This window comes from Astatotilapia calliptera, chromosome 3, assembly GCF_964374335.1.
Source record: "Astatotilapia calliptera chromosome 3, fAstCal68.1, whole genome shotgun sequence".
NCBI classification, from domain to species: Eukaryota; Metazoa; Chordata; class Actinopteri; order Cichliformes; family Cichlidae; genus Astatotilapia; species Astatotilapia calliptera.
In genome coordinates, this window is record NC_137424.1 from 43,544,085 (window position 1) to 43,554,080 (window position 9,996).

General features: G+C 37.6%; 1 long non-coding RNA gene across 1 annotated transcript; it reads right to left on the reverse strand.

Annotated features, from left to right (window-relative positions):
• Window positions 1-317: 317 nt before the first annotated feature.
• On the reverse strand, window positions 318-5,601 carry LOC113018834 (uncharacterized). Its single transcript, XR_013906076.1, has 8 exons — window positions 5,557-5,601; window positions 5,386-5,477; window positions 4,478-4,528; window positions 4,297-4,359; window positions 4,104-4,163; window positions 3,173-3,235; window positions 3,030-3,092; window positions 318-2,929 (listed from the first exon to the last, which is right to left on the reverse strand). It is a non-coding gene; the product is annotated as an uncharacterized LOC113018834 (long non-coding RNA).
• Between the last annotated feature and the right edge of the window lie 4,395 nt (window positions 5,602-9,996).

The following is a 9,996-nucleotide window of genomic DNA, read 5'->3' on the forward strand; positions in this document are numbered from 1 at the left end:
TTCTTTTTCCTAATGAGGGTGTCACAGAAAATAATTCAGAAGCACTGACTTTGACTGTTCTCTGTATATTCTGACACATGATGGCAGTGCGGGGTAAAAAGTGCTCTGTGAAACAATATTTGGAGCATTTGTGCTGTAGGTTTATCGAGGTGTTCTCCACAGTGACCCCTGCTGGCCATTGTGACAATCACTATATTTTGATGAAGCTGTTCTGTGAAGCAGTAACATAGACAAGCCCTCCAAAACTCCAAAGAAAGATACTCATTATATCAGACTGTCAATGGTTGTGTCCAAACACAAGCAAGGCAATAAACATATTGATAAAGACAGCAAGCTGTGACTTTAATGATCCGTGTGCTTCAGCAAAATCCTCTTTCTGTTAACATATGTGTTGCTCCCAATAAATCAATTTATAAAGTAAAACATACAGAGAAAAGACTGCACTGAAACCAACTGTATTGACAGGAGTGCTGGTAAAAGACGAAGAGCAAAACAAGGAAGTGATGGAAGTACCATCTGTGAGGAAGGCTGCATGTTAACCCTGCCATGAGTGTTAATGATGAAGATTAGTCTTCATATTTAACTGTCGTGGCGTCTCTTTATGGAGATTCAGATGATGAGGATTTAAATCAAGCTATAATTGCCAGCTTGGAGAGTCACATGTGAGTAGCAAATCAACAGAACTTCAGCTTAAGAGGGGCAGTCATGGAATTGTCAAATGAATAATGAAAAATCTCACTTTAAGAGATATACGAGTGGAACTGTCAAGCAAAATTAGCACAAACAGATTGAAAAATTTAATAAGAATAAAAAGTTGTTTTTTTTTCTTAAATCTAGAAGCAACATGAAAAGAGACTGCAGCAGGATCCACTGACTTACTATGCTACTTTAATATTTTTTTTTCCCTCCGATAAGTAGATGGGCACTTGGAAAGAGCATTCTCTGTGGAGGCCAATCAATAATTTCACAATTTTAAAGGAGCGTGTAGCCACAAAAAAATTCAATAAGTTCTTCTGTATCCCAAGCAAAGCCACTAGATCCATCTCAGTTTGGCAGAAATATAATAATTAAATTCATAGATTTGGAGAATTGAGACTTCATTCATTCTCTGAAGAAAACTGTATAACTCTGTTATGTTTGGACTTTAATTCTACCCTCAGTCTTTTATCCTATTGCATCAACTCATTCGTATGTAGGTCCTCCATGTGTCTGCATTTTCCCTGTTTAGTTTTCACATTTCCTGCTTTATTTTATTTTGTTGCCTTAAATGTTACCTCCTTTGCCTCATCAATTGGCGATTGGCTTCAGCCCTGTCTCATTTTCTTGAGCTGTCTCCACTCCTCTAATCATCCTTCTGTGTATATTTAGTCGCTGCCTCTCCTTAGTTTTGTGCCAGTCTTCCTTCTGTGTTTTTGGTCGTCCTCTCTACAACATACATGACGGTTTATTTGGGTCGGTTATCTCAGTTTGATGCCATGTTTACATCCATGTAGCATGCCCTTGACATTCTACCACAATCAAATAACTTTACTTCACAGGAATACGAAATGCAGAAGAAAGAGAAGCACTGTTTAATATAGATATAAAAATCCCTTTTTACAACGCATGTTCTGATTGGCCTGTCTGTGTCCTTCCTTCTTACACCAACCTCAAACAGCTCCTGTGGTTTTGACTGGATGTTTATATTTCCTGTCCTTTTCAAAAACAAAAGCTTGTTTCTTGTGTTGTGTTGTTATCTTTATCTATAGATGTGCAAAGTTGTTCTGTTTCTTCAAGGGGACATATTTCGCCAGGTCATAATTTTCACCATTTTCTTCTTTAAAAACTCTTATGTTGTTTTTTTGTTTGGTTTTTTTTGTATTTTTAAATATATCATTATCTTGCAAAGAGCTGCATCATCTTATCAAAAGCACCTTGTGCAACAGAACTCCACTGGAACAGGATCTTGGGTGAAGTGAAACAGGTTATAGGAGACTTCAGCAGCTACTTTACTAAAATCATGGCTGAATATGTGATAAAAGTTGGCAAGAGAACTGTGGACTTACAAATTGGATCTGTGTTATTTGCCGCTCTCTGCTCATCTGTACCATGTGGATTATAATTTTCAGAAGGAATTGGACTATTATGTTGGATATATATAACTGATGTGATTTGATGATTATTTTGTGATGATTATTTTTGAATCTGCTTTTGTTTTACTCCTGTTAAATTGCTTTAATAAAATTTCATGCAAACAGTAAAAGGAAAACTGCAAAATATAATAATTGAATGGGTTTTCCACGTGTCTGCATGGCCCCTCTCCAGGTACTCCAGCTCCATCCCACAGTCCAGAGACCTGCATGTTAGGTTAACTTGTGATTCTAGAGTGGTCGTAGGTGTGACTGTGAGCCTGAATGTTTGTGTCTCTGTGAGTTAGTCATGTGACACAATGGTGAACTGTCCCAGTGTGTTACAGCTGGGAGAGGCTCCTGTGATTCTGAATTAATAAGTGGAAGAACATAGGTTGATAATTCCTTTTTACATGATGTAGATTTTTAAACTCAAATAGTAAAAGTATTTGTTGGTGTCCACACCAGCACTTCCTAAGAAACTCTGCTGACTTTAAGTCGTTGCTATCAGCTACAAAAATCACAGGCTTCAAACTTTTTTCTCACTGCTGTTGGAACAGGATACATTCAAAGTTTTATACAAAAGTTCAACAGTGAATATTAAAAAAAAATATCAGCTGAATATAAAGAGCTTGGATCTGAAACAGGACACACCCTTGTGTGTGTTATGCTAAGCGAAAGTAACAAGTCTATATCATATTATTATTCAATATCATCTTCATAAACACTAAAAAGTGAGCGCGTCTGATATTTGAGCAGCAGAGGAGCAACAGTGGATTCATAAAATGCTTCTTTTTGCTGCTGCAGCTCTCCTCACTGACCTGTAAGACAAACACACAAAGAACAGAAATGTCCAAGTTTCAGGATGTTCGCCATTTAATAACTTGAAGAATAACTCATCCTGCATGGCAGCATAATTACCAGGAAAGCTTCCTAACGTGACTTCAGAATAAACTGCTGCATCAGCTGCAGGACTTGATTTTCCTGTGAGTGGAAATAAGATTTTAAGACCAGATAAACATGTTGAACAACATTCACTGGAGGTGATGGCAGACTTTGTTTACCTGCTTTCTTCTTGGCTTTTCCTTTTTTGGGGTGTTTGACCTCAGCATACATCAGACTGTCCTCTAAAAGAGAAGTCAGGATACATTTGATCAGCAGGTATATGACACAGAGCTGTCGGACGTAGAGGTGGTTTAAACTCTGCAGATCAAGTCTGATTTGTCAGCTGCAGCCATTAACAGCATTAATGTCACAGATGATTCTCGCTCGTTGTAGTTTCACTAGATTATTACTTTAGCTGCCAAGAAAAGAACAGACTACTTTAAGTGCTAAGAGCAGCATGTAAGAACTATGTATGAGATGTAATACTTCACAAGGTTTCCTTTACTGTTACACAAAAAGTTAATACTTTAGACTTTTGAACACAGGATATTTTATTTAAGGAAATTAGCAAAACAAAAATCTTAATCAACTAGTAATAATCATGTAATTCAATCACCTGTCTGTTATCCTAATGTAACTAATCTACTCAGTGCTATCACTGATTTCAGATATAGTGTTAGTGTAAAAAAAAAAATTAAAAAAAAAGATAATTTCAGTTCATAAGTCCACAGCGATTGAGCAACTGAAACTTTTGACCGTGAACTCCACAGTTCTTTCTTCCAATGTTGCTGATGTTACTCATCTGCAGCAAACTACAAAATGAACTCATATACTCATTTATACTCTGCATCACCCACCCTGTGTTTGAGTGCTTTGAATGATGACAACACAACAACACAGTATCATGCTAAACAAATACACCTGACTTAATGACTAACCCACCATAAACCTAAATGACTGCAGATTAACTCTGCTGATGTATAGTGGTAGTGTGTAGTAGGTAAGCTTGATAAGTGAATAATTAAACTCCATGTTGACCTATAATTAGCTGCAACATAATGAAATGACACATTTCAGTACAAACACTGAATGAGACTGTTGTGACTGTACCTGCAGCTCCCGTCTTCACCTCAGAGTAAACAGCACTCTGCTCTGGTTCATGATGCTTCCCTGTGAAGATGATCAGATTATTCAACATGTGAAAAAAATTAACTGTTAATTTTTTTAACATTTTTTATTTATTGTATTTTTACATTACATTTACATTTATTGTTTTTAAACTGCATGTGTTTTATTTACTTACTCTTCTTTTGAAGGTTTTTAAGGTCAATAAGAGAGTATGTGACATCTTGATGTTGATCTGATCCTGAAATGTTCATATTTTAGTTACAGGAATGTAAACATGTCACATGGAATTAGTTTCATTAAATCAAAAGCAAGTTTCATCTCTAACTGCTCTGTGCTTTTCTGCACATATACTGCACCATTTCTGTTGTCTTCCACGTGCATAACATATTCAGAGAGGTTATTGGTACCTAAAAAAAAAGACAAGCCAGGGTCACATGAATCATTTTAATAAAAACCTAAAAGAGATTAAATATTCCTCTTTAAGTCAAAACCAGAACTATGAGATATTTTCAAACCATTAACCCATAATGTTGTTATTGTTTGTGTTGTTATGATATTAAACAACAGCTGTTCTCACTCCCGGGGCGTAGCATACCAATGTTTTGTCACGCAGCGTTCCTGAGGATTGTGAAAGGTGACCTTCCTTGTGTGGCAAGCCATCCTGGCCAAATATCGCAATGGCTTGCCATATCCACGTTCTTATGGTAGGCGCCGGGTTATGGATGAATTCCTGTGCAATGACGGTCCCGCGGTAATAGACATTCCAGCCATGTATTCCAGCCCTAAACCTAACCTTATCCCTAACGTTAACCAGCACTTTAATAAAGTGAAATAGTGTTTTCCAAAGCAATTTTAAGAAAATGAACAAACATGTGTAGAGTGCGTCCAAACGGTTCTCATGTTTTCTTATTTTTCCAATGTTGTCATTTAGGAACGTGTTGGGTACCCAAAAGCGTAAAATGTTGATGATTTGTCACCTAGCGTAAAATACTACGCTTAGGGAGTGAGAACGTGTTGGAAACAACATCTCTGTGGATTCTTTCAGTAAAGATACACTCAGGTTGTAAACTCGTGTTTGTTTCTGATTTTATGTTCATGTGGCATTTGGCTGTTTGGATTTTTGTCCAACTGGATTTTGATAAAGATCCTTTGAAAAACTGCTGAACACAAACTGAACCTGTTTGAAACTGTTTGTGTTAATGAAGACTGAATGAAAAGTCAATATTAATAATGATAATATTATTTAAATGGTTTAAATACTGACCATGTTGAAGAGAGTTGTACTCATGAGTTTCATTCTGGTTGACTCCATGATTTGTGGAGGAGCCCGGACTGTGACTCTCAGACTGGATCGACCTAAAACAGGAAATAAACACAATAAACTTAAAAGTAACTGATGTTTGTTTAAAATAATAATAAAAAGTATTTTACCAACCTGGTGAAGCAGGAATCTGTGAAAGAGACAAATGTTATTACACATGTTTGTCATGTATAAATTGTTCCACTGATATTTTGTGTCATGAGATCAGAATACATGTATATGTGTGAATAATTAAAGTGTATGTAGTAAATAAACTCTCTAATACAGCATGAAAAGAAGAGGCTCTTACACTTGGACTGTCTGCAGCGATACAACAAGAGCAGGAGAATAATAATGAGAGAGACTCCACAAACCAGTCCAACCATCAACCACACAGGAAATGAAGAGCTGTCAGCTCCTGACACAGTTACTGCAACAACAAACAATAATTAATTATTAATAAAGTATAAAACAAACACTCTGAGAGCACAAATCTCTGCTAAGGCAGCTCACTCTGTTGACAGTATTTACTTTTAAAGGAACAATATTGTATTTTCAGTGTATTTATTTTGTTTTATTTGTACTGTGAGAAGTTTGTAGTTCAGTAAAAATAAGTCCAAAGGCAGATTTTTTCAACATGACAACAAGGGCACATGTGAAATGTAAAAGTGAGGTCAGAGGTCAAACGTAACATGATATTTTAAATCTTTATACAGTATTTTCTATATGTTGACAAGACACAACACCTTTGTAAGAATCATAGTTTCTATGTTATAAGGATTTTTTTTTAGTCATAAAGTTGACCTTGAAGACCTCGGTGGCTGTAGCCAAATGTTAATGGATAGTTAACATGACTGCAGCTCGTCAGTGAGGTAACCAGGCAGGTCTGCTGGGATCCTTTCTAGGAAAATAAGGTTTGTATGATAACAGACTTTCCCCTTGTTTCAGTTTCTTCCTGCTTCAAGATTCATTTTCATGCCATCATTCACCTCCAGTCAGACGCCTGCCACCTTGGATCATTACCCCCCTATTCACCACCACTGCTGCCCCCCTCGGAGCCTCTTCCTCACTTGCCTGCCTGCCCATCGTTCAGCAGTTTCCTTGGGCCTCTGCTTTATCCTTTACTCCCACATAGTCTGGACTCCAAGTAAGGCATAGTTGCAGCCACTTTATGAACACTCTCTGTCTTGTCACATTCCCTCAGATTTCCTGCCCTAACTGCTCTCTCCTCTCCCACAGATCTGCCGCCCTCACACTGTTATGTCCGCTCCTCTGGCCTGTCTCTCTCACCTCAGTTAAGATGTTTTTGTAGGACTCACTCATTAAGTTTAGGTTCATTTATGTTTTGTTCTTGTTGACTGAGTCAAAGTTTGCAATCTGTTGTGTTAAATTATTTATCCTTTGTTTGAGTAAAAAAACCTTCACTTATTACATTCTCTGCTGTTTTCACTTGAGTCCTGAATCACAACAATATTAAACCTGACAATATAGAAATATTACATAATAATTTTATAATAGTTCTGACAAAATAGATCCAGGTGACTTCGAGCCTTTAAACAGACAATCTAATGTTCCTTCTCAAGCATGAAATCCATTAAAATCCATCACGTTTTGATCCTGCTCACCTTTAACTGACATCCAGCTCTGTGCTGACTCTCTTCCTGAGTACTGACACTTGTAGAAACCTTCATCAGACTTTGACACTGCAGAGATCTTCAGCTCCCCTCGGGTATCATTTTGAATAAGTTTGTCATTGTGATAGAAAAACACATTGGAAAGTATTTTTTGTGTTTTCAAAATGCAGCTCAGATTAACAGAAGCTCCCTCAGTCACAGGATGAACAGGACTCACCAGGATAGGAACATCATCATCTGTGAAACAATCACACACAATTGTTTCAGTCACATCAGCTGGTGCACACTTTTAGAAAAAGCTGTGAGTCGTGTCTCATGATCTACATGCAGAGCTGACTTCAGAGAGATTTTCTGAGAGCCTGGTTTTAATGACTGGAGAGACGTTTGAACAAGTGACAACATTTAAGGATTGAAATGTTCAGTTACAGTTGGTTCATCATGTGGATCATTCAGCACTTGCATTTTTGTTAGAAGGCCGAGGGTCCATGGAGTAAATAAATGCATCATGTTACTATTCTATATGGAGATTGTTGAATCAGTTATCTATTATGGTATCACTACATGTTTTGGCAAACTTTCTGTCAAACTCAGATCCCAAATTCAAAATTTGATTAAGAGGACTGGAAATATAGTTGGGATGCTCCCTTCATCCTCCCTCCAGGAGTCAAACTATGAAATTATTTAATGGTTAAAGTTGAAATTGTAAATGTTTACTTTTTTTGTTTTATTTTACATGACGTGTTTCCCTATTCCTTTATTCTGAAAGGGAGAATATATAAAATATTGTCTGCATATTTTGACAAACTTGATTATAGAAAGATCGAGTGAAATGAGACCAACAATCAAGAATATTTTGATGCTTTGGTGCCTGTCTGAAAATGATCATTGATCATTGTTGTTTGTTTTGCCACATAGAATTACTTCACATACAGCAAAGCTGGGACAAATGTTCATGTGACGTCTAAATCATTCAGATCCAAGAAGTAAATGTATAATAACATACTCTGTACAGTGATGTTGACCGCACTGCTGAACTCTCCTGATCCAGACTCACACCAGTACACTCCAGTATGTGACTTTGATGCTTTGATGTCACATGTGGATCCAGTCATTCTCCTACAGACAGAGAGTCGGCCGTCCTCAGAGAACTTCCTCACTCTCCACTCAGTGAAGTTTCCCTCACAGGTCAGTGAGACAGAGTCAGAGGTGAAGTGTTGCACTCTGTCAGGACTCACTGTGAGAGACGCTGCTGAATGAACATCTGGAAACAACATGCAGTGAAGAGACAAAGCTCACAGATGTTAGGATTCAAAAGATCACAGTGAAAAAAATAGTTCTTGCTAAACCCACCATAACTGCAAATAAATCTATGAATGAGATTTGTTAATACAGATTTAAATGTTGTGACTCCTGTAGCTGGAAAGATTTCACTGAACCATCTGGGTCTCTCAGTAATAATCTCACAGCATCATTAGAAGCTACATTAGAAGTTTCTGTAAGCCTGCTTTCCTACAGTTTGTCCACAGCGTGCATGTTTGTTGTTTCACAAGCAAATATCTTCACCATCTGTCATGTAATAAGATGCCTGACATTTGTGACCTTATTACAAACAGTCAGATCATTATCAGACAGTTTAACATCAGCAGATCTTAAATGTTTGTTGTCTTTGCTTCTACAAATCATGACAGCACTTTTACAGGCATCATGTCTGATATCATTTTTCACAGCAAAAGAAGAAGAAGCTGGTAAGGAGCTGCTTGAGACCACGAGATCATCTGTGTACATAATGTGCTTCACAGGAGTGCTGCCAGCTTTACAGACTTTCTAATCATCAACATGAATTTAAAAAGACCTGGAGACAAAATTCCTCCTTGTTTAACTCGGTGAGAAACAAACAAGGAGGAATTTGAATAACAACAGAAGTGTTTGACTGAAGCTCAGTTTACTTGAATGTAGTGAGAAAGGATGAGATTCACTTTAATGCTTCTGAGGAAACTTAAATAAAATCATTTAATGCAATTTAATTGTAATTGGACATCAGATTTCAATGTCAGCATGCCGCTGCAAGAAAAATAATGGTGAATTAAAGTGATGACATAATTTATTAGAGAGACACAAGCTGACCTGCAGACCAGACAAACTTTGGTTGACTGTGATCAGTGTGATACTCTGGGTCTCCTCTTCCAGCTCTGCACACATATCCTGCTGTGTGTGTCTGTCCATGAATGATGTAGGAGTTGTTTGCAGTCCTATTGCCATCAGGTAGCAGCTCATAACTGGAGGATTTCTCTGATAGATCAGGAACAGCTTTATACCAGTAGAAGCTCCATCCTGCAGACGGATGTTCAACCTCACAGTTCAGAGTTACTGAGGCTCCAGGACTCAGCCATGATGGAGACACAGTGAGGACAGGACGGGGTTTATCTGTTCAACAAAGATTTTCTCTCAGTGAACATGTAGTACAGTCTCTGAACAGTGAGCTCAGTTTATACAAAGAATAATAATCTCAGTCTATGAACAGAAACACATTTTACAAAGTGTTCAAACAGCTTAAAGCAAACATGACTTACTGTGAAAAACTGTCAGTGTGACTGAATCACTCCACTCTGTTGTTTCATGCTGTGAACTTTTCATTCTGCCCTTACAGCGATAGTTTCCACTGTTGGATGATGAAGCAGAAATAATCCTGTATTCATTTTGATTTGGAGGTTTTCTGATGCTGTTTGTTTCCCACTCATAATCCCACTCAGTGTCTCCTCCGTGGATCTCACATCTGACAGTGATCGTCTCTCCTCTGTATATCTCAGACCAGTTTGGATGCAGAGTCACAACAGGCCTGTTTGAGGCTGTTACTGTTCAAGAAAGTACAATAAAAACACGTGAATGACAAAAGGTACAATTACCATCAGATGTAGTGCTTTGTGGTAAGTTCAAGTTTGAG